Source organism: Tachysurus vachellii, chromosome 3 (assembly GCF_030014155.1).
Source record: "Tachysurus vachellii isolate PV-2020 chromosome 3, HZAU_Pvac_v1, whole genome shotgun sequence".
Lineage (NCBI taxonomy): Eukaryota > Metazoa > Chordata > Actinopteri > Siluriformes > Bagridae > Tachysurus > Tachysurus vachellii.
This window is the reverse complement of record NC_083462.1, coordinates 2,595,759-2,621,705: the sequence shown is the minus strand read 5'-3', so window position 1 is coordinate 2,621,705 and position 25,947 is coordinate 2,595,759. Positions and strand designations below refer to the sequence as shown.

General features: G+C 39.3%; 1 long non-coding RNA gene and 1 pseudogene across 2 annotated transcripts; one reads left to right on the top strand and one right to left on the bottom strand.

Annotated features, from left to right (window-relative positions):
- The window catches only part of LOC132842591 (uncharacterized), a 522,997-nt pseudogene that overhangs the window by 249,522 nt on the left and 247,528 nt on the right, over positions 1-25,947 (top strand).
- LOC132842152 (uncharacterized) lies at positions 22,650-25,946 on the bottom strand. Of its 2 annotated transcripts, XR_009647992.1 has the most exons (5): positions 25,641-25,946; positions 25,310-25,427; positions 25,144-25,233; positions 23,420-25,054; positions 22,652-22,738 (listed from the first exon to the last, which is right to left on the bottom strand). It is a non-coding gene; the product is annotated as an uncharacterized LOC132842152 (long non-coding RNA). The 2 variants fall into 2 exon arrangements; XR_009647991.1 differs by having other exon boundaries at positions 22,650-25,054.

Sequence of the window (25,947 nt, the reverse complement as noted above, 5' to 3'; positions counted from 1 at the left end):
TAACACCCTTTTTCAATCTGGCTCCTGCCAACTGCACATTTTTTAACTCCCCACGCCCCTCTGGATGAGGCGGTGGTCTTGTGACAATTTTAAAAAATTCTCATTGCACGCAATGTCGATCTGTTCCTATGGATGTCTACTCCAGCCTTGAAGCTCAGCTCCTCCACCTCGATTGGAATGGCCCTGTCTGTTTAGCAGTGATTTATCGCCCCCTCGCTCAGATAAGGACTTCTTTTGTAGGACAATATTGTCATTAAATTTGATTGTTTTCTGCTTGAGGGTGATTTCAAAGGTACAGTAGGGTCTCCGTTGTTTGAAAGCCAATGCCCCTAACCCAAATGGGTCCCACCCCTGTATTCATAGCTCCGCCCACACATACATACGCAACCCAGGCAACTAATGGAAAGAAATGTGTCTTTATCATAGCTGAAGGGAAGAACAAAACGATTGCAGATAAACAAACAACAAAAATGACGCACAAGCATAATCATGTAAAGGACAAAGGCATATATTAGTTCTGTGTAACAAAGCAAAACCAACGTTACTCACCTATCGAGAAGGAAAAAAGCGCCTCGGCGTCTTAAGTAAAGTTGGCACATATTCACAGATTGGAGTTTCCCGAGTCAATAACTCCTGAGCTAAACGCTGTTACTACAGAAAAACGTGGTTGTAGCTGCGTCTCTGTAGAGGTGTTATTTGTGTAGTCACAGCGTTTATCTCAGGAGTTATTGACTCCGGGAACTCCAATCTGTGAATATGCAGCCAATTTCCTGCTTTTTGTTTTTTTTGTCGTCCCGACTCAGTTTTCTGAAGCATTTCTCAAACAATGGAGACCCCACCTTTAATATTCATGTTTGTTAGGAAAATTCTCTATCAAGGGAATTTCTCAACCTCATCGATGCTTTTAATATGGTACAGTGGATAAAAGAACCTACTAATATTTATGGACATACTTTGGACCTTGTTGTCCCTCATGGGTTTGATATTAATGACATTATTATTTCTGATTTTATGCTTTCGGACCATAAGCCCATTTAATTTTCTATGTCCCTACCCAGTCTCACCTCTGTTTCCACTAAAGCTCCAACCCTGTCCTGTTTCAATTCTCCCCAGTTCAGTACTGATTTTAATGGCCCCTTGGAATTTGTGTATTGGCTCACAGTGGCTGCACGATGTGTCTCTGTGCCCTGTGAAAGCTTGAATGCTCAATGAATTAAGAATTGCTGATAATAGTAGAGCATTTCTGAAAGTAGCTGAAACAGTAAGAATAGCTGGAAGTGTCTGATACATTAAAACTATAGCTGAAAACACCTGAGATGAAATACAAGTAGAAATAGTTGAATTTAAAAATAAAGAGTAATTAAATAGGTATTGAAAATGCAGTCACATTTTTTACATGTTTACATTTAATTTAGAGAGATTTCATTGGTTAATGCCAGCAGCTGTTACACTGATCACTGCGCAACCTGGTGGATCAATGTGTCATTGCAATAGACGCGGGTAGGGGGCTTGAATAAGGCAGTTACTCATTAACTACGTCAGAGCGGGGGAACAAGATCATTGTATCACTCCTGGTGGATGTCTGGCAGAATCACACAGTAATCACACAGTGATCATGCAGTAGTCAAACAGCAATTCTGAACTGCTGCATCTGTAAATGGCCCTCAAAGAGAGGAGTCTGTCCCGAGACCACAAGAGGACCGCTCGTGTTAGCTTGTACAAAGGGCTAGATCGGAGACCTCCGTGGTGGTTGATGTAGGAGACCACCACAGTATTGTCCGTGCGGACCAATACGTGGCGATCTCTTAGGTCCGGGAGGAAGTGTTTTAACCCCAAAAACACTGCCATCATCTCCAGGCAATGTATGTGCTACGAGAGACATGTGCCGCTTCACAGACCCTGGATGGAGTGGCCACTCATGACCGCTCCCCACCCCGTGAGGGAAGTGTCCGTCGGTAGCGTCATGGGACGACATGGAGTCCCCAACACGGGGCCTCGGGACAGAAATGTTTGGTCTTTCCAAACATCCAAGGCTCGAAAGGCATGCCGCGAGACCTTGATAGTACGATATGAGTTTCCCCTGGGAGAGAACCCTCTGCCCCGGAGCCACCACTGGAAGGGCCTCATGTGCCGAGGAGGCAGAGTGGGATTACGCTGGACGCCGCCACCATGAGACCCAGCAGCCTCTGGAAATGCTTCACGGTGAGTGGCCGGCCTTCCCGCACTCTCCTGACAGAGGTGAGGATGACTTCGACCCGAGCAGGTGAAAACCGTGCCTGCATCCTGGCCGAGTCCCATACCACGCCCAAAAAGGTGGTTCTCTGCGCTGGAGAAAGCACACTTTTGCTGGCGTTTAGTCAAAACCTAAGCACCTTCATGCCGGCAAGGACGACATCTCGATGCCGAATTGCCTGGCGCTCCGACTGAGCCAGAATCAACCAATCGATGTAATATAAAATGCGGATGCCCTGGAGCCGCAGCGGGGTCAGTGCTGCGTCAACGCATTTCGTGAAGGTGCGGGGTGGGAGTGCTGGGCCGAATGGGAGGACCTGATATTGGTAAGCTTCGCCACTGAAAGCAAACCTCAGGAACCTCCTTGTGCAGGGAGGATGGAAACGTGAAAGTATGCGTCTTCCAGATCTATTGTGACGAACCAGTCCCCGGATCTGAGTCATGACCTCCTTGAGGGTGAGCATCCTGAACCTGAGCCTCCCGAGAGAGCGGTTCAAGGAGCGTAGATCTAGAATGGGACGCAACCCGCCATCCTTCTTCGGAACGACAAAGTGCGGGCTGTAGAAGCCTGACTCTCGAGCCGAGGGGGGAACCACCTCGATGGCTCCTTTCCTCAGGAGTGTGCGCACTTCTTGTTCCAGGACCAGAGCCTGCTCTGGTCCCACCAGGGTGGGACACATCCAGATGAAACGGGGAGGAGAGGATGCGAACTGAACCGTGTAACCGTCCTCTATAGTCCGCAGGGAGACTCCTGGCACCCCCTCCCAAGCTGTCAGAAAGTTCCTCAGGGGAAGAATCAGCCCCTCGGGGCTGGCCTCTGACCTACTCAGAGCAGCTGGGGACGAGCCCTGCAGCTGATGACGCCTCGTGAGAGGCGGCGGACCCTCCCACTCCACAACGAACCTTCGGGTGGAAAGGTGGGGAGCGAACCGCTGGAGGGAAGCTGCACCCTGAGGCACATCTTGTGGCAGGGCTGGCAGACCGGCCTCCATGACCCGAACGGCCGGAGCAACGTACTGCGGTCGTTGACACCTCCTGAGACGGGTCTCCCCCATCCGTACCGAGACTTTGGGCGGAAGTGGAGGGAGGTGCCCGCTGGAGGGGGGCCGTGCTCTGAAGCACATCCTGTGGCAGAGCCAACGGCCTGGCAACCTGGTGGTGCAGGGGAGGGATGGGCACCGTAGCGTGAGGTGTTCCCCATCCCCTAACCAAAGACCATCAGGGTCTATGCACCACTGTCTGTTTGTCGGAGGCGAGGGTGACCCCCAGGTCATCCTGCTCCTTCTTGGGCCTAGCGCTCTGTTTCTGGGCTTTGCGGTGCCCGGAAGGACCAGGCTGGGGCTGCCGCCGAACAGCCCCACGAGATCGCCGAGGGAGGTACTGCTGAAACGCAGCCGACTGCTTTTTAGACTCCCTGAACTTGTTCACTACCACCATCACAGCGTCGCCAAACAGTCCAGGAGGAGCCATCGGTGCGTCCAATAGCACAGCTCGATCCTTGTCCGGGAGGTCGGACAGGGTGAGCCACAGATGCCTTTCTGTGGCCACCAGGGCCGCCATGGACCGACCAATGGCCCGCGCCGTGTGTTTCGTGGCCCGAAGGGTTAAGTCGGCAGTGCGACGCAACTCCTTAATATCAGCGGTCCCGGAGCTAAGTCCCTCACCCAAATCACGTAGCAGGTCAGCCTGGTATGCCTGCAACATACCAATGGTGTGGAGGCAACCAGCGGCCTGGCCTGCTTCCGCGTAAGCCTTCCTTACTAAGGCCGATGTAGCACGTAGCGGCTTAGTAGGGAACACCGGAGCCTTTAGCGATGATGCTACGCTAGGGGAGAGATAGCTAGCATCTCTTCCACATGCGGCATCGCCCCATAGCCGCACGCCTTAGCCCCAACCACATTCGTGTAGAGCGAGGAGTGATGAGAAGAAGTGTGCGCTGAGTACGGAGTTTCCCAGGATCTGGACACCTCGGTGTGCAGATCGGGAAAAAACGGCAGGCCCTGGCGCCCAGGAAGCGACACAGGACGCAGGAAACGCTCATCCAGCTTACTGGGTGCGCGCTGCTTCTGCTGCTCCACTGGCCAATCTAGATCCAGCTTGGCTACAGCTCGTGTCACGACCTCGATGAGCTCCTCGTACAGCACAGGCTGTGAGGAGCCCACGGGCTCACTAGCATCCATCAGCACTCCTTCCTTGGAGGGAGAGACATGTAATGCCACGCTGCTCACGCCGGGAGAAGAAGCAGCCATCAGGCCTGCTTCTCCAAGAGAGCAGGAGCTCGATTCAGCAGACGAGGCTGGAGAGGACTCATCTGACTCTAATCCCGCTGCTATATCGGCCTGCAAGCCCCACGAGCTCCGGCGCTGCTTTGCCTCGGAAAGAGCGGGACCGGAGCCACGATGGAGAGAGCTTTTCTCGAAGAGCGCTCTCCGAGAGCAAAGTGTGCGCATAGCCATTTGGCTACAATGCGAGCAATCGACTCCCTCGAGAGCCGATTGTACATGCTCCACTCCCAAGCAAACAGCACACCGATCATGCGAATCCTTCCCGGTAACGAGTGCGGTTCAGAGTGCGGTCACGCAGGGGGCGTTCCCATAGCGTTTCGACGCAGCTCGAGTTCCGAAGGGGAACAATACAAAATTCTCTTTGACATCTTCATTAAAACAATATTAAAATAAATAAAGAAGCATTCTTCAGCCAGCAAACTACAGATCTCTTTCTTTGGACGAGTTAAGGGACAGGGACTAGAGCTTACCAGTACAAGGAAGCAGATAATCAGACCACACTCATGATCACTGCACTTCACTGTGTACACACATGTGCACCCAACACAGTGAGATGGTCACTGCTCACTTGTGAGGAAATACCACCATCAAAAACCAGTCCTTCTCCCCTAGTGCTCAGGTCCTGCCAAGACAAAGATGGCATATCAACTACAGTCACGTTAGAGACTGGGTCAACTTAAAAAAAATAATAATAATTAATTAAATTTTCACAACCAATATATAGTTGCTTTAATAACTCAATTTCCACAAAATACAATTAAAATGTAAAAGTAGAGAAAATAGACTTTGTAACCAAATTATATAGATCCAAAATAAATCCAATACAATTAAAGATAAAGTAAATTAAATAAGAAATCACAAAATCCAAATGAACACAGTTCAAACCCCAAAAGCAATACAAAATCGAATGCAACTGAAGAACAAAACCAAACTAAAGAAGAATCAAAGATAATCAAAATTGCAAATGAAATGCCTCAAAAATAATATTATAGAACTAAAAACAGACAAAGCAATATGAAACAGCTACAAAAGGAAAATAAACAAAAAGATGAACTTGAAAACAGGCTTGGAAACCAGTGTGGAAACAGATCTGGAAACAGGTGTGGAACCAGGTGTGGAAACCAGTCTGGAGATTTAGAACAACATTTGGAAACAGGACAGCACTGCAGCCATACACAAACGCGGAGCACGCCGACTGGAATAATTACGCGCCGTCACAACACCTATAAACAAAGCGAGACTGTTACTCTGTTAGATATATTCTCCCATTCTAATGCGTGTGTGCATAAATACCTACTAATCGAAGAGATTAACGTTCTATAGAGAGCCAACGGAATCTTTTATGGCAAAAGCCGGTAAAAAACAGTGATCCAGCACTGCGTCAGGTTCTCACAGCTTCTTCAATATCTATGCCCAATTTATGTGATGATACTAAAACACATTAAAACACATTAAAACAGTGCACCTCTCGTAATCAAACATACAATAGCCAAGAAAACAACCAACAGCGTGTTCCCCTTACCGTCTCAAGCACTCTCATCCAGTTCCGGGAAGTGACCAAGCAAGTAACAGCAAGTAACCAAGTGACGCATTACCCAGGTAAACGTGCATGCTCCTGTTTTTATAGCTCCGTGGCGCTGCCAATAAGCTAATGCACCATGACGTAATCAAAATCACTCCTCCTGCCACACTGGGTTGGCACGTAATAATGAAGTGAGTGGGGTGGAGGGGGATTGAAGTGTGACAAATTTACAATTGACTTGGAACACCAATGATGTTACAAAATAAATTACTTCTACATATATTTCAGTTGATCATAGTATAAATATTGGAGGGTTGTAATTATATATATATATATATATATATATATATATATATATATATATATATATATATAATATCTGAAATAACACAAACACACACCACACACACACACACACACACACACACACACGCACACACACACACGCAAGTAATGTAAAGGAACACCAGGGTAACTACTGGAAAGTTATTGGACATTTGTTATATAGATGATATGAAAAACATGACATGGATAACAGTTTTCTCATCACTTGGCCCAACATGGAGATCTGGAGATAACTGAGATTACTGTGGATGTTAGATTACTGTGAATGACCACTTTGGACATTATATGATGGCTTTAGGACTATCAAATCACCACAAACAGATTTTGCAGTCTCTATCAGTGAAAAGCAAAAATAGACTTCGTGTCACGCCCACCACGGACAATTCCGAAAACATACATTTAAATATATCTAATATTAATCTTGATTTTTTGTATTATATTAATCTTTATATTAAACTTTTGTTTTATGTTTATGTTCTCTAAAGCTGATTTGAGACAAGGTCAATTGTTAAAAGCGTCATACAAATAAATTTGATTTAAATTGAATTCCCCCACAGACCACCAGAGGGCATCCTTCCCAAGTGCATGAACTTTTATTGTTTGCTTCATTTCTTTCTTTTGATTATTAAATGCCTCCTTTGTATTTTCCAATTTGTCGCTTTATATAAGTTCTGTGTTTCCTTTCTTTGCTTTCTGGAGCTTTATGTTCATGCAGAGATAAATTTATACAATTCTAAATGAATAAATTAAATCCTAATAATATATTTCTGTTAAGCTACTTTGAGACAACGTCTGCTGATAAAAGTGTTATACAAATAAAACTGAACTGAATTTAGCTGAATTAATGTCGTAACAAAGCAGCCAGTGACATAAGAAACATTGTTCATGTATCTGAGTGACAGATGATGTGTATAATATAGTTTACTGAATATTTAAAAGCAGACTTGTGTATTTATGCAACCCAGTCTCACGGCAGTTCGTGGCATAGTCACGAACTGTAATCTATTGATCCGTGTTCGTGGACACGTATTTCCCTTCTTTCGATCTAATGTCTCACGGCAGTTCGTGTCACCGGACACGAAATGTAATCTACAGTATTCAATTCGTGTTCGTGGAGACGAATTTCCCTTTTTTTTCGTGTCACTCAGCACGACTTTTGATCTAATGTATTTCAATAGGAAGCATCTTTCGTGTCTGCACCACGTTTTTTTCCTGCCACTCGGAAGCATAGTTATATGTACTTAATTGTTTTTCACTCAACATTGTTTACTTAAAAATATATGTAACATGGTAGAATCTGCTAAGTAATTGCAAGTTAAGTTAACTTAAAATTTAAGCTCATTTATGTTAAAAAAAGATAATTAATTGAGTTGAACCGATGTAAAATTTTAAGTTACTGTATTTTAGATCATCAGCTATTGGTCTGCATACTGCACTGCTGCTTGAATGGGTTAAACGCAGAGCACAAATTCCTAGTATGGGTCACCATGTCACTTCACTAAAATAAATTACACATGCAAATCACACAAAATAAAGCATTTCACTTTATTTTTTGAAATAGGCTGCAATACAATGGTGAAGCCTAAAACCACACATCATGAATGTACAGAATGTGTCAAATTAACAAATGAAAGTTCACTTCCAACACTTCCTTGATGCTGCCCCCTTTGCAACACTTTCTTGCTCTGAGCTAGAAGGAGAAAAAAACAGTTTTATATTTAGTATGAATAGGCAAGACCTTGTAGCATCTTACTAGCATAGACCTTTTCAGTAAAAGATTGTATATACTAAAATGACCTAAAATGACGCATCACCCTTTTTTGGCAAAATACTCATATACAGGTAATTTATCAATACTGTTATTTAAAGATATTGATAGATTACGTTTTTGCATAATGTGCTATGCTGAGACCAGCGGATGTCGCTAGCGTGTCTCGCCCTTCTGCTCCGCATTTACGCATGCGTAGAAGTTTCTCATTATTATAAGAAAATATGTTACGAGAAACAAAGTCATTATTACGAGAAACCTTTTCGTTATTATGAGAAAATAGTACTGGTGGTATTTTAGTACTGGTAGGCACACTGCTTTTAGGCGGACAATCGCGTGCACACTCGTTCCTCCTTTCATACAATAACTTACTTGTACAAACTGGACTTTCATACGTATTCAAGTAACACGTTTCTAATTGTTGAAGCTAAATTCGTAGCAATTCAGAAATTCAATTTAAAAAAGTTTCTTTCTTGACCACAAACGCATTAACACAAATAAACGAATGTACGTTAAAACGACAAATCTTACCTCTTTTCAGCGTCTTCGTCTCTTTGCGCTTCAGAAAATATCTTCATCTAACACTACAAACAAGTGTTTATTAATGTCAAAAGCTCAAAATCGAATATTTTGCTTAGTTTATAGAAAGTTAAGCTTACCTCTTTCCACCGTCTTCACATGTGCGTCACAAAATGGCTCCAGTTTTTTTTTTTCCAGATTTGCATATCACGTGGCTCACAGTCAAACTTAAAATATTATGTTATAATTACTTAGATTTGATGCAATTTTAATACTAGTTGATGTGACTTATGTTTTTTCATTATATTTATGCATACACAGATTCACCTTGTAACTTATATATTTATGTTACAGACACTATATATGCTAAATAGAGGTTGGAAAGTTAAAATTACTTTGTTATTTGTGTTTAGTTTATTTATTTTTAAAAGTAATGGTTGTTCAGCCAACGAATCGTTTTTTGGAGTGTACTCAACATTTAACCAGGAGATTTTTATCCTTGTTATTATTGCTTTGTGCTATGGTCTACTTTTACTGTGTTGAAGACGTCAGCTAAAACTACATGATGACCCACCGCCGATTCTGATTACATCCTCATCTTTCTTTCAACACATAAACACGAAAGTGTGCTTGATAACTCAACAATACGATGTCATGACCATCCGTATTATTTCATTCTCCTTCTATTTTGAGAACGGGGGATTAGCTGTGGTTATTAAGTCAATTAAAATAATATAAAAAATAAATAAAATTAATTAGTGGACGCCTGCATTACCGGTGAGCCTTAGCGGAGACGGCTGCTATGGAGACGGAGCCAGCCCGCTTTGCGATTGGTTGATTTCTGCAGGCCGCGAATTCTCCTTCATTGCGCTCAAACCACTTCCCAGGTAAAGCCACGAGACTTGAATGTAATGATCAAATTTGTTTAAATGTTATAATTGATGCTTTTCTTTGCCATTAGACTCACATGGTTTACATGTTAGAGCAACGAATTAAAGGCCGACCAACGGTTTCCATATTAACAGTAAAAAAAGAAGAAAAAAAACGACGCGCCTTTTGTGCAGTCATACAGAAAATGGGGAAAACGTCAATTTTATTGATTTATTAAGTATTTTAAGGACAATTTGTCACATTTTAAACATTTTTTCAACATGTCTAGCCTTCACTACATAATGAACTTTTCTATCTATCACAACCTCTCTGTTCATCTATTTTCTATCCATCTCTTCAATATCTATCTGTTCTCTATCTCAATTTCTCTATTTCTCAGTCTTTCCTCTCTTTCTGTCTTTTGTCTACTTGTCTGTTATCTGTCTCTGTCTGTCAGTCTGTCTGTCCAGTGTGCTATAATGCCAGGGGGTCTACAAAAAAGATTTGTCTATTTTGTCAGGGCATTTTATTTTGTGCACAGAAGATCTGTTGCCATTGTCAAAAGGAGCAGCCTCTGAAGCAGCGCCTCAATAAGAAGCTTCAGAGGTTTGATGACAAGCGAGAGGAATGGGTGTTTGGTCGTAAGAAGAACCACACCAGTGGATCCATCAAGGATGAAGCATTTTCCCACTCACATTTTCCCTTGGTCATTGAATCATGACTGTGTGTGTGTGTGTGTGTGTGTGTGTGTGTGTGTGTGTGTGTGTGTGTGTGTGTGAAATAAATTTGCTTGTTTATATTATATATAATATATACACACACACACAAACACTGTGAAATACTGTGGCAGTATATATATACTGTATATATATAATTGCAAAACAAGCAAATTTACACACACAAGTACTATCCCACTTTATTAACATACACATAAATACAATTTATACACATAAATTGTACAAATATGACTAATACTGATGAATAATAGGCTTTTAATTTAAGGCTATTAAATAGCAGTCCCAAACTAGTTTTTGGTAATACAATAAAGTTGGTAAGTTTGCATAAGCCACCAGAGTAATTTAAAAATATACAAAATAATATTAAAAAATAATGTTTCATTTTAGGGCTACAGTTCCAATGGTAAACACACAATACTTCAATGAACCATTAATGAAACATGGAAACTACTGCTGATAAATAGAATGAACATCACGTGCATGCAAATCCTTCCCAGCTAACACACAACGTACCAGTTACAGGATTTATTAGTGCTTTACTTTTATTTCATTACTTATTGATGTAAAATTGCATACTCATAGTTTGCACTTTATATATGAAGTGATGTAAAACACACGCCGCCGTGTTTTTCAATGCAATTCTGAGTTCATAACAAATACAGGCATGCATTATAACAGAATCACAGGTGCAATATAATAATCAAACTTTATCAAGTGAACGAGAAATAACAAATGAACTGCATTCATACTACTACATTCATTAAAGCATTTTACAATGTACACGTCAAGTATAAATGTATGTGCAGCATTCACCCATTTGGTTATAAAAAATAAAAGCAGAACCTTTGTGATTTATATTTTTTTAATCTATAGATTGTCACTGTCCAATTGCACAGTGGTTACACAATCCTTTCAATGTAGGTGCTAAACCCAAGCTACTAATGTTGCAAAAAGTTCTCTTTTACCCTCATGGTGTGAGATTCATCTTTTTGCTGTTGGTTTTTGCTTCTACTGTATGAGCTTTTCCTGTTTGCACATACTTGGTATACAAAAGCTAAACTCACCATGAAGTTAAATATCCTAAATGACATTAACCTGGATGCTGTCATTAATAATGTTATATTTTCTCAATAATTAATATTCTTAGTTATTTTTGCTGTGGTTTTTCTATTACTTTAAACAGCAAATTCACAATGTTGTGATTTTATTGCAGCTTGAGAAACTCCATGCCATTGGATACAAGCCAGTTCTGCTCCTTGGAAAGGAAAACAAAAAAAAAGAAAATAAGTGTGAAATATTAACTCCTCGCTGCACACTCTCCACCTGTGCCCAGGACTGCCTTCAGAAGATAGGCTTATTGTATGAAAACATTTGTGAAGGTGAGATGCATGCACTGTATTTTCACAACTTTTTTTTAGTACACAAAAGATTTTGTCAGTGTTTAAATCATAAAGGAATGGCTCAACCCTAAAAAAAAAACAACCTTAAATTCAGTCAATTTCACTCCTAACCTCCTTGACAGTAGAAACTTGGGAGAGGTTTCAATTTTTATATATCCAACACATGTTCTATGATTGTAAGCAAGTGTTTAAGATTGTTTAATTTTACATTTGTTACTTTAAACAATATTGGGTTTAAACATACTACTATGGAATTATTATGTTTGAGATGGTTTTTCTAGGAGCCATATTTCCTTCCTTGTTTACAACAATATTATTAATGTTTAGGCACGCTGACCAAAGCAATTTTTGTAGGGACATTAGATCCATGATATCTGCTAAGGTCTGTTTTGGTCACTGAGTCAATGAATCAAATTGTAATAAATCTCAATGTAGTGCTGACTGTAGAGCTCACGATGCAGATGGAACATTAACGGAAATAGCACAAAGAAAAAGGAAACCATCAAATGTTGGCTGGATACACCACACACACTACTACTAACTTGGAGGCATAAAGCCCAAAGCTTTTTAGTGCACGACACAGTCTAGTCTGAACTAAATACAGACTCAGTCTGCAAGCAAACATTACACTTGGTGTCATTTTTTGAATACATATTATGAGCACTCTGTTTTTTTTTCCTGACTAAAAGATGTATTTATTTTAGTCACAGAAAATCAATTAAATATAGATTTGCAGATGTATAATACATCCAGTAGACTATCAATAATTTCCCTGGAATCTAAAGTGCCCACAAATCTGGTTATGAAAAATTTGACTATATGATTGAAACAGATTAACACTTAAAATATGTACAGTTCAAGTTCATGGTTAACATTATAAATGTGAGTGAAACACAACACTTGTTTAACTTGCACAGGTTGGACCAAGGATATCAAAGATGATCAGCTGATTACGCTGCACCTCACACCCTGTGACCCATTGGAGAACACAAGCAACCGCCGAGGTGGTGAGGACCACACGGGTGGAGCAGACGAGCACTACAGAGGGGGAGGATGGAGCAGATGAGCACTACAGAGGTGGAGATGGTGCAGACAAGCACTACAGAGGGGAGGATGGAGCAGATGAGCACTACAGAGGGGGAGATGGAGCAGACAAGCACTACAGAGGGGAGGATGGAGCAGATGAGCACTACAGAGGGGAGGATGGAGCAGACAAGCACTTCGGAGGGTCAAGGTAATTATGATAGATTTAAAAAGTTACAATTTATATTTGTAAAGCCTTGAAGTGTTTGACCCATGGGTTACTTTAACGTTACTTGACTTCCAGTGTTTTTTTGGTTTGTTTTTCCCCATAGAGCTTTATGCAGGTTAGGGCTGCATGATATATATTTTCAGCATCAACATTACAATGTATGCATGTGAAATAGTCACATTGCAGGACGCATGATGTCAAGTAGGGAAATTAACTCAAACACGTCACGCTAAAACATTTTTGCTGCTTGATACTAAAGTAAAACTTTCAAGTTTCTCATTTCCATGAATAATCTACAAGAAAAGTCCATCTGATATTATATTATTAGACAGATGATAGATCTATCTGTACTAGGGCTGTTGGAACAAATCATGGCCCCATGATATTTGAAAAAATTTAAATGTAAAAATTTTGTTTTTCTGCACCATATATTGTGATAGAAATTCGCAAAAAAAATGTAACCCTAGCTCTATTTGGAAAGAATTAACCATTAAATTAATGTGTGCTCGAATGGTTTAAAATGCTTTAATGTTGAAACTTACATGACCTAAAACACACTGAAATTATAAACTTTAATGATATGATGGTCAAACTTTGCATTTATTCTGAGAATCAGCTACGTGAGGGGCATTGCCCCCCCTCACACACAGTTTTAGAAGTGCTTACAGAGCACACATAAGAGATGGTCTAAAATTCAGTGAATCCTTAGGTCTTTCTTGTCAGTGGGGTCAAAGGATGTCAGTGTTTGTCCATGAGCGTTTGAAGGCAACAAATCTTAAAATCAATTGGATTGTCATGAAATTTGATGAGCACATTTCATGCTAACCACACCACATGCCGCACTTGTGTGTTATTGTGATCTAGTATTTTAAATAATAAGTTAAAGCTTTATTTGGTATATGAGTAATTTTCTTTCTCCAAACCCACAGCTGTCTCCACAGGGTCAGAAGTCCCAAAAAGAAAAAGTCAGGTATGTAAATAATGTTTGTAGGTTAATTATTGGTGGATCTGATATCTCTAGTAACATAGCTCATTTGTCAAGCAGATTCTCATAAGGAATTGAATCAATTAAATAGAATTTAAAGGGGACCTCTCATGCTTATTCCCAGTTCTATATTTATGTTGGCTTTGTAGAAGCCAACATTCTGTTTTCCTATTTAAGCTTAGACAAAAATTTATCAAGAGTAACTCCTCCTAAGGCTTTCAAGCCACATGCAGCAAATTCAGATATGTTGTAGATCCTGGTCTGAAGTTTGTTGCTATTACTTTTCTAAGCGATCCGAGTACCGGTACTTCCGGTACCGGGTCTCAAATTGGCCTTTTTTCCCATAGACTCCCATTAACTTTGGAGGTTTATAACTCGGCGAGCTTTCGAACTGTCTACACCAAACTTAGCCAGCTCCTTTAGGGTGATACTCTGAACAAACTTTTAAATTGGTGTATCGACTGGCCTTTCGGTTGTGCCACAGCCCCTCCCCCAATATATGCAAAATCAAAAAACTTTTTACAACATGGACATGTGACATATCAAAACACTCAGCCCAATGTGGGGAACTTCCTCAAGAGTATTTGGATGACGTCACATGCTCGTCTCCACTTACCTCCAAATGTTTTGGCACCCTAGCTTTCTGTCTACTTGCTTCCAAAAGTAACACTGTCCCTTATGTCCACTCGCCTCCAAAAAGCACCGGCTTTTGTGAATACTTGCACCGTCAAAGACAACATCAAAGTTTGTTGCAACAAACTTTACAAATCTAGTTTTATTCTGAAACTCCACTAGAATAGCTTTGCATGTCCACAGTTACAAAAAAATCCTTATTTATCTTAAATTGGCCCTTTTATTCAGACCTTCAGACCCTCAGTTCATTGTCTGTCTGAAAAAGCCATTTTAGATGGAGCAATCTAGAAGCCTACTGGTTACTATTCTAATAAGCCTGCACATGATGTATATAATGTGGAGCCAAATATAATATTGTGTGTACACATTTACTGAAAGAGAGAGGATGTTCTGTTCTCATATTTTGGGGGTATCTAGATGCACCAGGGACATATTGATGTTGAAAAGACGTTACAAAGTGCATTTTTGTCAATTATTATTTTTATTTTTTTCTGAGTGGATATATGACTGGACTGTAATCTTCTATCCCACAGGTGGACTAAGACATATGCCAGAGAGGAAAAAGCCACAAAAGAGTAAGTGCATGTAAATGCAATGATTGATACCTCTATCAGTATGTTGACATTGCTATTTTACCCTTGGTTATTTGCTATATTTCTATTGGGTTTTTAACTACTTACAACAGATAATTGGTCATAACAGACAAACTATAAAATCCAACTGGCTTCAGGTGTCTAATTTGACCAAAATGCATTGCCAAGTAGTAGAAGAAGCAGCAGTAGAGTATTCTCAATTGTGATCTGTGGCTCAGCAGAGGTATTGTTATTCCAGCAAGAATACCACATTTGAACTGAGAATAATTTGGTTATAGGGTACAAGTTGGTTCAACATTTGATTAAAGATAAACATCACATGTCATCCTTGTAAGTCTGGTCACTACTTAAGTCTTCTTAGTTGTTTATTTTGTTCCTAATCTAAGAAATGTGTGAAACATGTTTTTGATATTCACAGATTGCTCCTATCACACTCGCTTAGAGACTTTCCCCATCAGGAGTGTTGTAAGAGAAAGCGTGAGAAAGGTTAGACAGTCGTACAAGAAATGCATAGTGTAGACAGTATGTAGAGTGTAATATAATATTTAGAAACCTCCTTGTGTGTTGGCAATACATACTATACATACCATAATTGTTAGATAGATCATTTTTATGTGTTTAGTCTTTTTGAATTACAGATTAGGAAGGAGCTTGTGCTGAAAAATTCATTATCAGATACTGTAAATATCAACAATGACCCTTTGTATCGATGAAACTCAGTGCCTATAACCAATCATAATAGCCTTATGCTAAGAATTGAATTTATGTGTTTTAATGCTTTTTAATTTCTTGACAGGGCAAAGCAGAAATGTTGGTTGACTGGGAGCTCTGTCCAGTATGGTATGTATTCCTCTGTTCTTCTGCTTTATCAGTTATTGCATGCATTATTAAGTTACTTTAACTTGTTCATTTTTATTTATTTATTTATTTTTGGCTACAATGATTTGTTATTAATCTGCTCTGTTTCACAAATGGTGGTGGTACTTCATAGATGGAAAATTAAACTGTTATACTTATAAAAAACATGTTCTGTAATGATGTGTGCTTTACCCTTGTTAAAAGGTTTATGTTTATTGGAAACACCCAAGTACAAGTTCAAAACAAATTTCCTTCTTTTTTTTAGTGGCAAGGAGTGGGCCCATTCCTGGCAGCCAAAGGATTCTCTAAAAATGAATAAAAATAAATAAAATGTACAATTGTAATCCATTTTGGTTTCTGCCTATTTATTAAATTTTTTTCTGTGCTGCATTTGAAGTTGTATCACATCTTTCTGTAGTGGTGAAAAGATGAGAATCTCCAGTAAATGTGACAAATGGGGTTTAACCCCAAGCAGGCTTAAATAGAAATATACTTGATCCAACTCAATTTCCTTTTCAGGTGTCACTCAGAAACACGTTTTTATATGTCATGATTATAAATTGCACTGTTATTTTATTACAGTTTACATAATTTGTTACATTTTATATGGTACTTTTCTGTGTACTGAAAGTCAGGGGTGGTTCTAGGGTCTCATCTTTAGGGGTTTTAACCCTCAGTGAGAATTTAAAAGAAGAGTTTTATATTATATATTATGACTACATAGTAAGCCAAAAGTTATGGTATTATTAAATGGCAAATGGCAAAAGTGGACACCAAAATTTTATGCATGATGCAGTCATTAATAAACTAATATTCACAAGACACAAGACCAAATCAATAAATGTTAATATGTCACATAATATTGTATAATATTACATAACGAAAGACACAAAGGGAAAACGAGACATGAGCGGTGCCAAAACAAAGAAATAAACAAAACAAAACTGCACTAGCTTGAACATAACCCTCTAACCTGAACTACAAAGAAGAGTAATAAAACAAATCTTCATATTACATATTACATATCACATAATATTGTATAATGTATAATAATGTATAACTGTACCTCCTACAAACTTTTACTTGTGGGATGATATAAAATACATCCTCACAATACATACATTTTAAAAGAAATGTCTCCAATTAAATAATGAAAACTACTATAGAAATACTGTATGTTTTCATTTGAAAAACATGCTTTTGTGGGAGAAACAGACACAAAACACAACCTTGCAAACAATTTGAACACAAATAGCATAACACTGTACAACCTCGTGAGTGCCAAATTCCCTGGATTTGTGAAAATCCTTTGCAGTTAATTTTTATAAAAAAACCTTCTATAACCGTCTTTGTGGTTTTCCGCCGATTAACGTTATAGATAAACGCCTCCAGCTCTGCAAAGTAAAAAAATTCGCTCTTGCATCAAACTCGCTCTTGCATCAAACATGTCCTACATTTTAACGTAATTTTTATTTTTGATTTTTGAAAGTAAATATTATACTTATAGTTTTAGGGTGGCTGAGATCACGGACAGGGGGGCTGGAGCCACCCTAAAAAAGGTCTAGAACCACCCCTGCTGAAAGTGCTTTACATGGAAGGGGAATCTCCTCAACCACCACCAATGTGCACCATCCACCTGGATGATGCGGCGACAGCCATATTGCGCCAGAACGCCCACCACACACCAGCTTATTGGTGGAGAGGAGACAGAGTGATGAAGCTAGTCAGTCATAACTTGATTTCGTGTTCTGTTGTCCGTGCTTTTCAAGTTAATTTAACCTTACAGTCCACTGTTAAGAAAGGCTTGTTTGAGAATTATGAAGCTAGAATATGGTACAACAATAAGTGACCATCTTCATACTATTACATTCTCTCTCCCACACTCTCACTGTCTTCCACTCCATACTTGTCAGCTGACTGTTGGCGCTTTACTTCTTAAACCAATCATATTTTTGTCTCAACCCACTTGAACCAAACGTGTCATAGTTGTTAAAGTTTAAAGCTGTTCCTTAGCTGCTGTCAGTAGTCATTTCAGGCAAATCGATGTGACCCTCTTCCACCCCATTCACCTCCAGTCGTCATTGCATTCAGCTCCCATGGATCCTTCCACTGAGCTCCACATTCATCCAGATATCAGCATCTAGATTTTCAGCCCTGCATCACCACCATTGTCTAGACTCCATGCCAAAGAATATTGGTTTCAACTTCTGCATCTTGTCAGTAAATTGTTATGATGACTCTTTAAGCCTTTAGTGAATAAATAGTCATTTGGTTTATTTTCATTTGTATTTTTGTCAAAGAACACAAATGAACTACAATAAACACTTGCAAAATATTATAATTTTTGTTTTTGGACGAACTTCAAGTGTGGACGCTGATTTGAACGCTTAGTAACAAGTTCATTGTCGCTTCTGTACTGGGAATTGTAGTTTTTAAATACAGTGATATATTCCCCGTATTTAGAAGTTGACAGTATTACACTGTGGATCCTCTTAAGGGCTTTAGAGGGTGGGAAAAACATTGGTGTTATCAGATTTTAAAAATATAGTTGTTAAATGGGTGAAAATTGCTTGTGAGCTATTTTTGACAGCACCCCCAGTTGGTGCCCAATTTTGACTATACTCAAATGATAGCTGAGGTCCAGAGCTCCCTATAACAGCTGTTCACATGTCTGTAGACCTTTTTGTTGCTGGATTATAAGACTTCAAACATGGTCCGAGGTCAAGGTTCAAAGATCAGTATTTGGAACGCAGGGGCCATGTAGAACCTTCATACTGACATATGTTACTCTCCAGGTTGAGACCATACCAATTGATGTATTTGGTTTAGCTCTAAGACAAAGTTTTAATTTTCTCTTTTCATTACCACAAGCCATCCCAGGCCTAGTTTCAGAGAGCACTTTGAAGGCCCTGAATATAAAAAAGAAGCTTTTTGTTTGTTTTTCCTTTTTATGTGAAAATAGTGACCAAAATGATTCACTTTCAAGTTTACAATATGACAGAATCTGTTTTATTAGCTAATTTCTTTCAGTCCTTCGGAAAAGTTTTAATTATCACAATTTCATGAAAAGAATTTGCTCAGGCATAGCTTTACAAAACCCCTTTGACAAAAATTACTAAATTGTTTGACATGGCCTAATTTTTAACATTATTTTCATGATGACATGCGAGATCTATGTTTTCAGTCTCAACCCAAGTCCTTCAGGCTTTCCCCCACACCTGTAGTAATACACTGGATGGTCAGCAGAATTGTAATTTAAAAAGGCGATTCATTTTGGTCACTACTTCTGCAAGTTTATTACAAGGATGAAACCCCTTGAGATGAACCATCTAGTTTTCAAGGGGGTCCTTAACACATGTCAGGGACGCAAACAGGTGGGGGAAAAAAGATGAGAACATTGCATGGGGCAGTAGTATGCTCGCAACGATTTATTTATTTATTTATTTATTTAAAGTTATTTGTTTTACATGCTCATTTGTAGTTACTTCAAGGGATTTTTTTCATGTATTATTATTACCCTATATGTCAATAACTAATTTTTCTCAAAAAATTGTTGCAACATTTGGTTACCCCTGTAAGACACACCCCCTTTCATAAAAACACATTTTCATTGGATCTATGCAAATCTTATAGATGACCTTTTAAAATTTTAGAATCTATTGTCAGTGAACAGCTAAAGGAATTTTTATCTAGCAATAGTATTTTGTTCAGGTATCAGTCTGGTTTCAGAAAGAATCATAGCACGGTAACTGCCACTATGAAAGTTCTAAATGACATTACTTGTGCCCTAGTGGAAGATCATGTGCGGCAGTGTTTATTGATTTGGCTAAAGCTTTTGACACTGTCAATCATGGTATTCTTCTATCGCGTCTACATAGTATCGGTCTTTCAGAAACCGCATTAGGTTGGATTAGGAACTACTTAAAGAACAGGTGTCAAAGGGTGCAAATTAAGGGGTTTCTCTCTGACAAGCTTAGTATTGAATCTGGTGTGCCACAGGGGTCCATTTTGGGTCCCCTGTTGTTTACATTATATATAAACGATCTTGGTGATAATTTATTAGATGCAAGCATTCATTTATATGCTGACGATACCATCATTTATTGCTTTGCAGCCTCTATTAATAGCTGCATCTTAAAGTTGCAGGAAGCATTTGCATTAATTCAGCATAACCTTATTTCTTTAAAATTAGTTCTGAATGATAAGAAAACAAAATATATGATCTTCTCCAGGAAATATAAGTGTGTATCTTCTCTTCCGTCGCTTTACACTCTACAGGGTAATTCTATAGAGCTAGTTTCCTCCTGTTACGAACTATGTTTGTGGGTTCGCTGTTTTGCTTGTTCTTGTTCTTTCTCTCTCTCTCTCTCTCTCTTTGCTCCACTATCTATCTTTTCAGATCCTACCATTGGACATCTCCTGTCAATCTTCATAATCCTGTGTGACATCACCCGTCGATCCACCAATCAACCAGAATCAGAATCAGGATTAGAATCAGAAACAGAGACAGAAACAGAAGGAGAAAGAAGATGTGTGCTGTTTTGTTAGAGGGCTCTATTGTTGTTCATTCGGTTGTAGTATGTCAGACTGTTCATGTATCCCAATTTGTTAGTTATTTTGTGTACGTGACTTGCGGGTCACTTGGTGTACATGACTTGCGGGTCACTTTGTGTACGTGACTTGCGGGTCACTTTGTGTATGTGACTTGTTAGTCACTCGTTCGGCATCTGGATGCTTGTGTTTCTTCGCTTCGTGGATATGACTTTATTTATTTTGGGGAAAACTGGACAGGTGAGTACGTCACGTGACATACATTGTGCAACACGTAGGTAAGCTTTTCTGTATTAGACACACTAGGGTAGGAGCGCGTGCCACTCTCTGTATCTTTTGTTTGGATAGGAAGTATAGGTTAGTTAGGGCGTCATCGACGCTGAAGATTTGTTTTATTACTCTTCTTTGTAGTTCAGGTTAGAGGGTTATGTTCAAGCTAGCGCAGTTTTGTTTTGTTTATTTCTTTGTTTTGGCACCGCTCATGTCTCGTTTTCCCTTTGTGTCTTTCGTTATCTTGTTTCTGTAGATATAGTAAATATTATCACCCTCGTCACCACCATTTGTATGATAATATAGACAGGTTTTGCCCACTATTTGTTGTTCGTGTCGTTGATTGCTACATACACACCAGAAATCTAACTTTATAATCATTTTATATTGTTACATCCCAACCATACCCCTAAACATCATTTGGGGTCGTAACACCTCCTATAAATATCTAGGTTTTGTGTTGGAAGAGGACTTATCATTTAAGTTACATGTTAAACATTTGTTGCCTAAGCTAAGGTTACAATTGGGGTTTTACTTTCGAAATAGTGCTTGTTTTTCACAGTCAGCAAAGAGAAAGTTGGTGGAAGCTACCTTCCTACCTGTCTTAGATTATGGAGATGTTTTTTACAGAAACACCACTAAGGCTCTTTTACAATCATTGGACTCTGTTTATCATTCTGCTTTAAGATTTATAACTCGTACTAATCATTATACTCATTGTGCACTGTATGGAATGGTAGGTTGGCCTTCGCTTCACTTAAGAAGATACAAGCATTGTCTTATATTAGTGTACAAGGCCATAGTTGGCCAGCTTCGTTCTTACATGAATAGTCTACTAACAGTCAGTAGTCAAGGCATAATCTGCATTCAAGTAGATATATTCTTTTGAATGTTCCCTTAATGAAGACAGAGTTTGGAAAAACTGCTTTTATTTATAGTGCATCAACTGCTTGGAATGAGATTCAAAGATCATTGAAATTGAGTGTACTTATCTCAATGAAAGAGTTTAAGCTGTATCTCAACTGTACATTCCAAACTGTTTGCACTTGTTCTCAATGTGATTTTATCACTGGTTAAATAAAGGAGAAAAAAAAAAAAAAAAGACCTATTTTGATCTCAAAATGTTCTCACTGAAATGCATTTACAGAAACTACTGTACATAAACACAATCCAAATACAGTCACACATACATAGACAAAAACTCTCCCAGGTCTAGCCACTCGCCAAAATAAAAAAAATGCCAAAATACATGCAGTAAATACTAATACAAAGCTATGCATACAGTATACACCTTAGATACACATTACTTCTATATCTCAAGCTTAATGCAAAGAGCAGTTTGTTTGTAAATAAATAAAAATACCAGCCTTAAAGTAATGCATTAATAATGCAGTGTGATGTCAAATTAAACGAGATTACACAAATATGCTTAATTTATGTTTCTTTCTCCAGCTATTTACTTTCGTCAACCATAAAACTTTGTTTTTAAATAATGTATGGAAAAATAAAAACAAAATACTCATCTTTGGAAATAATTTATTGAAAATACACCAAATGCATATTTGTCACACGTCATAAGGTTGTATTTAATGACACTGGAATGAGGTTAAGGTAACTTGAAAAGCACCAACAAAACAGGGAAACAAGTTATGTCAACTGTAATATACTATAAAGTATAATCATAGCATACAAAACAGTGTATTTTTCTGTTACATACAATCTAATGTGTGCTTGTAAGGACCAAAAAAAAAAAAAAAAAAAAAAAAAAAAAAAAAAAAAGTGACAGAAATTGTCAACAAAGGTAGAATTTTGAATATAGGATGCATACATATTTTGATGTGTTCAATCAGCATACTAATAATATACAGATATAGGGCGAGTCCATTTTCTTCAACACAGTCCTTTGTGTATCTTCCATCTGGGAAAATACAGAAAAACAAAAAAAGCAAGACGTAGGATAAGGTGAAGTTCAACTGTTTTAGAATGAAGGTGTGTAAAGCATTAATAAATACACAAATAAATTAAGAGCAACAGTAACAGGGGGTATTCCATCAATGCAGTTAATTGTAAGCTGTCCACTTGAAAAAGCCTTGCTTAAATTAACACTGACTTTCACTGCAGGCTCAAGCCATTCAACTAAATTATTAGCCATGTCTAGTCAACAGTGACTTTAACCAGGCTTAAATAAGCATGTGTGCACAAAGTACATAAGCAGCCCTGAAGAGTTGAGTAAATTTTAAGGCTTGAGTCACACAGATAGTGCTGTTCCCCAAACTAATTGATAAACTGATCATCTCTTTCCTCCATCCAAAACTTCAACCAGCCAACAGTTTAGTGACTTGACCGGCTGACTTTTCTACAAGCTGATTGGCTGTTGAAACAGGTGTTGTACCTTACACTCGAAAACCAGCAACTGGTGAATTATTGCCATCAGAGTCAAGCTGAAAAGGGCCCGTTTACATCACTGTAACGTTCTAAAATGGTTTTGTCTGATTGTGAATCTTTGGTGTAAACTGGGCTTAAGCCACAGTAATGGCATGGAACTCTTACTTAAATCATCAAGATTTATCAAAATAAGCCAGGCTTTTCCTTTATCCACCTTGATGGAACACCTCCAGTCCACTTGGATCTTCTGCTTCAACATGTAGAAGGACAGAGGCCTCAGGACCTAAAGCAGTCTTGTACTGTTGGAGGACAACTTGCAACCGTTCTGACACCTGACAGTCGTCTTCTTAAGAGACAGCAAAGTCCCTCATTTCCCTTGTCTACATCTCAAAATACAAAGGAGATTACATTAAAAGACAAACTGCTTGTTAAGATTGCTTAATGAGGCCAAAGAACTTCAATGGAGTTAAAAGATTTCAACCATTCAAATCTACATACCAGGATGGTTGGCATATTTTAATGTGTATCATTGCCATGGTAATAGAAATAGGTGTGTTTGATGATGCTGAATTCAATGTTCAAAATTCTTTTGTTAATTTCTCCTTTTATGTAACAGCCACAGTACAACAAATCAAGCAAATGTGAAACGCTTTAAAACCTTACTGACTTGTTACCATCGCAAATTATAATCCCCATTTGTGGCAAAAAGAGCAATAACCCTTCTACTCCATTCAAATTGTGTGACTGAGACTGATAATGTTTATTTATTTTTTTTTCATTTGAAATTCATACTAGGGGGCACGGTGGCTTAGTGGTTAGCACGTTCGCCTCACACCTCCAGGGTCGGGGTTCGATTCCCGCCTCCACCTTGTGTGTGTGGAGTTTGCATGTTCTCCCCATGTCTCAGGGGTTTCCTCCGGGTACTCCGGTTTCCTCCCCCGGTCCAAAGACATGCATGGTAGGTTGATTGGCATCTCTGGAAAATTGTCCCTAGTGTGTGAGTGCGTGAGTGAATGAGAGTGAGTGAGTGAGTGTGTGTGTGTGTGTGTGTGTGCCCTGCGATGGGTTGGCACTCCGTCCAGGGTGTATCCTGCCTTGATGCCCGATGACGCCTGAGATAGGCACAGGCTCCCCGTGACCCGAGGTAGTTCGGATAAGCGGTAGAAGATGAATGAATGAAATTCATACTTTAAAAGGGATAGAGGTTTTATTCAACTTGCCCTCCTCAGCCATCTTGTCCTTGAGAACCACTGCCAGGCTCTGCAACCATGTGCAGTGTTGTGCCATCTCCAAAACCAAAATGCTTTTTTCCTCTTGCAGTCGCATCTCCAACATCACTTGGTCATGCAAATGTTTCTTGATTGAAATGTTGGCTAAGAATCAATAACAGTTGTATGTATGCATGAGACAATCTTGCATAATAGCATTGCAATGTTTAACTATAAATGTACCTTTTCAAGTTGAAAAAACTACCTTTTCTTCAAGTTTTTAAAAAAAAAAAACTGAAAAAACACAAACTCATTTGAATCCAACTTCATTGAACTTGGTATGTGCATTTCCTGCAGGGAAACTGGAATATAAAATAAACCAAACATATATGTGGCATAACATTGGATGGTGTCTTTGGTGGCAGGTGATGTCACCAACTGTTGTAATCCATCGATGATCAAACTTAATTTCAAATAGGAATAAAAAGAAAGTTTGTTGTTTCTTTTATTTGGTCATGCTTACCATCAGCTGCCCATTCCTTCACATCAGAGAGCCACTGTGACACCAATTCATCTGTGCAGTGTAGCTCTGTTTTGAGTTCATCTAGCCTTGCAGTCTCATCCTGGAGTCTCTGACGAGTCTGATAAAGTGTTAATACAATAAGCAGGATTAAAACTTGCCAAGTGCACACAACAAAAGGACTCGCAAAACAATTAACAGTAGACTTACCTTCACATATCTTGTGGAAAGTGCCTGATGTAGAGAGAGACTTTTTGTGGTTCCACCCCACTGCGTGCAAAGTAACCATGTCCACCCGTGCTGTTGAAAGCAAATAATGAGGTTATGATGCTTAATCTAATAAAGTATTTAGGAATTTTGCAAACACTCTGATCACCTGCTTTGGACATATATTTGGTAGTCAGGGCACAACGTGTTTGGTAGCTGTTCACTTGCTCCCCCTCCTCTCTGGCTGTTGTTCCTGCTCCTTCCTGGTTCCTACCACTCCATTTAATCTGTTAATAAAGGGTGGAAGAAATTCAAATCAATTCAAGTAAATTTTATTTATATTTCCCTATATCACAAATTGCCTCAAAATGCTCTACAATCTGTACAAGAAATTGTAAAGCAAAAAGGCTACCTAGTATAGTAGCCTTTTCATTTCATATTAACGTGCATGAAAACATTACAAATGTACATATGATGCAAATATATTATACATACAGTACCTCACACTTTGTAGCATGGGCTCGAGCATGCATTATGCTGAGGAAGGGTTTCATTTCGTTGAGCTCCTGAAGGGCAGGAAGGACTCGAGCAGCTTTCTCCAAGTATGGCTAATATTTGCAAGCCACATCCATAGCAAAGAATTTTGCCTTGGCTGGCATAAGCTCCTTTGAAGATACAGGGGGTAGGCAAATATCTCCCCTCTGTACATATTAAGGGACTTCAGAAGGAACCCTCTTCATCCAATTCGGAAGCCTTCCTTGACGTCTCCCTCGCTGCTGTCCACTGGGATTCCCCACATGTGCCTCT